Genomic DNA, 3,910 nt, shown 5'->3' with positions numbered 1-3,910 from the left:
ACAGTGTGCAAGGCACAGTAGTAGTACCAAATCTTGAGGATGAAACATTAGATAGATTATACTTTTAGATTCATTAAAGAAAAGGTACAATAATGTTGAAGACTGCGAAGTATATGAGGTCCCAAGCAGGAAAGACAAAAGTCAAACTATCAAAATAGCCAAGATAAAGTTCAGTGGCCAAACCTTACCCTTAAAAATTAAAATTCTAGGATTAATAGGGAACTAAGACCTTATGTTCCTAAACCTATGCAATGCAAGAACTGTTGCAAATATGGTCAATACAGCAATTAAGTGCAGTAATATTTATAGATGTGCCTTTTGCAGCTCGCAGGACCATAAAACACGCTGGGACTGTGGCCAACCCAAATGCGTAAATTGTGGATTAGAACATCATGCCAGATCTAAATTGTGTGCGTTCTATATCTACAATACAGAACTTAAATTACTACAAGAACGAACTGGAATGACGATAAGAGAAGCAAAGTTAGAACTGAAAGTGAGAGGATTAAATGAGCTAAGAAATTTAGGTATGCAGACACCTCAAAGTCAAGCAATACCAGAACTGAGAATAAAGAAATACCACAAAAAATACAAGATGAAAAGAACTCTTCAAACATACATAATATTACGACTGTGGAAAATCGATTTAGCTCTTTATCGGAAATTGAAATAGATAATGACATAGAGGAAAACAAAGAAGAATTAAAATCACAAGAATGTGAAAAAACAAAAACAGATAATACTACTCGAAAGAGGCAACTGGATAAGACCCCACCTAATTCCACCAAACAAGTCTGTAAAAAGATAAATAACCCACCAATCTCGCCGAAAGCTAAAGTTCAGAAACAAAACACTAATATTCCACTGTCTCCCATAGTAACAATAGTACCTCTAGGAACCGAATCACAAAATTCAGATGAAATGGAAAACCAAAATACAGGTCTCTACAGTGAAAACGAAGAAATTCAACCATCACCAATTATAGGCGCCACAGGAAAAAACAAGGAAAAACAACAAACTGAGAAACATGAACATACATGCGGCTGCAGTAAATGCTTTATAGCAATGTGCCACAAAAATAAGACTATAACTAAAGACAGCCTAACCAACACCATAAGAAATTTCATGAGGAATAGGAGTAAGGAAAAAACAAACATCAAATCTCATGAAGAAGGTTGTATGTGTATTGAACACTTAGAATATTACAAAGAGAAACACATCAGTGTTGTAGATAATATTCTAAAGAAAATCAAAATGGAAAAATTAAACCAAGATAGTAAAAAAGTAACAGTTAACGAAAGTAAGATTCAAACTACAACAAAAAATGAATCAAGACCTACAAAAATACAAATTAACTTATAAAAAAATTTTAAGAAAATATCAGCTTTAATAATCTAGGGTAATTTGACCACTTATATTACACCATTCAATCGTTATATAATTCAATGGAATATAAATGGATTATTAACGAGAATGCACTTAGGGGAAGTCCAACGACTTATTAGCGAACATGAACCAATGATTATATGTATACAACACACAGGAAAAACGTGTTCCAAAAATAGGTAAATATCTATTAGCTACAACATCACAGGAAAATGAAAATAATTTAGGAACAGCAATATATGTCCGCATAATAAAAGTTTATCTACGACAAATTAGATATAGATTACACTGAATTGCAAATTTCAGCGATAACAGTGAAAATAGAAAATAATGTGTTTGATATAATTAACTTATACAATCAGCCTAATAAAAAGTATGATTTAAACAAATTACAGAAAATAATAAAAGAGTTTAAGAATCCAATATTAATTGTAGGAGATTTCAATGCGCATAACTCAATATGGGACTATAACAACATTACTCCAGATAAAGATGGAGCAAAAATAGAAAACTTAATGAACGCTAATAATCTTTGTTTGTCTGAATGACAGCGAAGTATTAATACATATTATTCCAGAACCCATGGAACATTTTCCACAGTAGATGTCACCCTTTGTTCAACAAATATAGTTGACAGACTAGATTGGAATATATGTGATGACTCCTACTCAAGTGACCATTTTCCCATAATAATATCCTTATTAAATAATGAACCAAAACCATATTCTCCACTTTACAACATGCAAAAAGCAGATTGGGACATATTTTACTTTCATACCGATAAATACCGCCGTATGATATTTGAGAAATCACAATGAGACGAACGATTTCATTGTGTCCTTCATTAAAAAGTCAGCACAAAGCTATTCCTCATTCAAAACCCCATAATAAAAAAACTTAAAGTCCCCCGGTGGTCAGATGATCTAACTGAATTAATACGAGAAAAACACTCTCTAGCAAGAAGGTTAGATACTCTAAACAGAAGATTCAATAAAGTTAATAAATCAAAACCATTCACAGAAGAAAATATATTAAAAATGACAATTTTACTATTAGAAATAGATGTATTAAAACCTTTATATAATAAAATATCAGCCAAATTTAGAAAAGAAGTAATAAAAGGTAAAATATATCTTGGAGGTCCTATGTGTTCAGAAATACAAGTCGAAACATCCATTCAAAAGTATGGGAAAAAATTCAGAAAAATAAATGGAACAAACATTAGACCACCCAGACAAGCTATATTAGATAATGGAAATAAAATTTTAGATCCCTTCGAAATAAGTAACATACTTGGCAGCAAGTTTTGCCAAAATAAGTAGTGACGAAAATCTAGACAAACATTTTAAAAAAGTAAAAAACAAAGCAGAGTCTATTATACTTAATTTTGAGACAAAGGAAGATATATATTATAAAAAAAAAGTTCAATATGGAAGAGTTAGAATATGCTCTCTTGAACACTAATAAATCTGTCTGGAGGAGATGATGAATTTATTGCTTTATATAGAGATTGATTTGCCACCTAAGCACCTTTGGCAAAATCATACTTATTAAAATTTTACAATCATTTATGGCTCCAAAACTTGTTTTCCAGACAAATGGCGAAATGCAATAATAATTCCTATACCCAAACCAGGAAAAGATGCTAGTAATGTGAATAATTATAGAACTATCTCATTAACAAGTTGTATATGCAAGTTATTGGAGAAAATGGTAAATGCGCGACTTACATGGCACATTCGTGAAAATAAAATTTTAAGTCCTACACAGTTTGGTCACAACGTAATAGGTCTACATTAGATTCTCTGTGTAGTTGGAAGACCATATACGTAGAGGATTTGAAAGAAAACAAATTACAATAGCTGTCTTTTTTTGACATTCAAAAGGCATACGACACTACATGGAGGTATGCAATATTAAAATCTTTACATAATAATAACATCCGCGGCCATCTTCCTAAATTTATTAAAAACTTTATGACTGACCGCACTTTTCAGGTGAGAAAAGATAATGTTTTTTCCAAAATATTTCCACTTGAAAATGAAGTACCACAAGGTAGCGTCCTTAGTGGTACTTTGTTCACATTGGCAATTAACAACATCAGTAACATGCTACCGGTTGGAATTAAGAGTATTTGTATATGGATGATTTTGCAATATATTACACGGCATCACGCATAAAACATGGGGGTAGAAAGAATATTAATAAAAATATAATTAAAATAGATGAATGGGCCTCATCAGTAGGATTTAGATTTTCCATAGAAAAAACCCAAGCGGTCTTTTCTCTATAAAAGTAAAATTTGGAAAAAGTGAAGAAGAAGAATTAAAAATGAGAAAAACCATATATACCAATTAGCCAGACTGCAAATTTTTAGGTTTAATATTTGATGCCACACCTCAACTGGAAAGCCCATATAACTTACATAAAATCGAAATGCAAAAGAGCATTAAACCTAATTAAAAAACTTTCTCACACAAATTGGGGAGCTGATAGACATACTCTTACTTTATAAAGCAACAGT

The sequence above is a fragment of the Macrobrachium nipponense genome, chromosome 36 (genome assembly GCF_015104395.2).
Source record: "Macrobrachium nipponense isolate FS-2020 chromosome 36, ASM1510439v2, whole genome shotgun sequence".
In the NCBI taxonomy this organism is placed as follows: domain Eukaryota; kingdom Metazoa; phylum Arthropoda; class Malacostraca; order Decapoda; family Palaemonidae; genus Macrobrachium; species Macrobrachium nipponense.
This window is presented reverse-complemented; position numbering follows the sequence as displayed.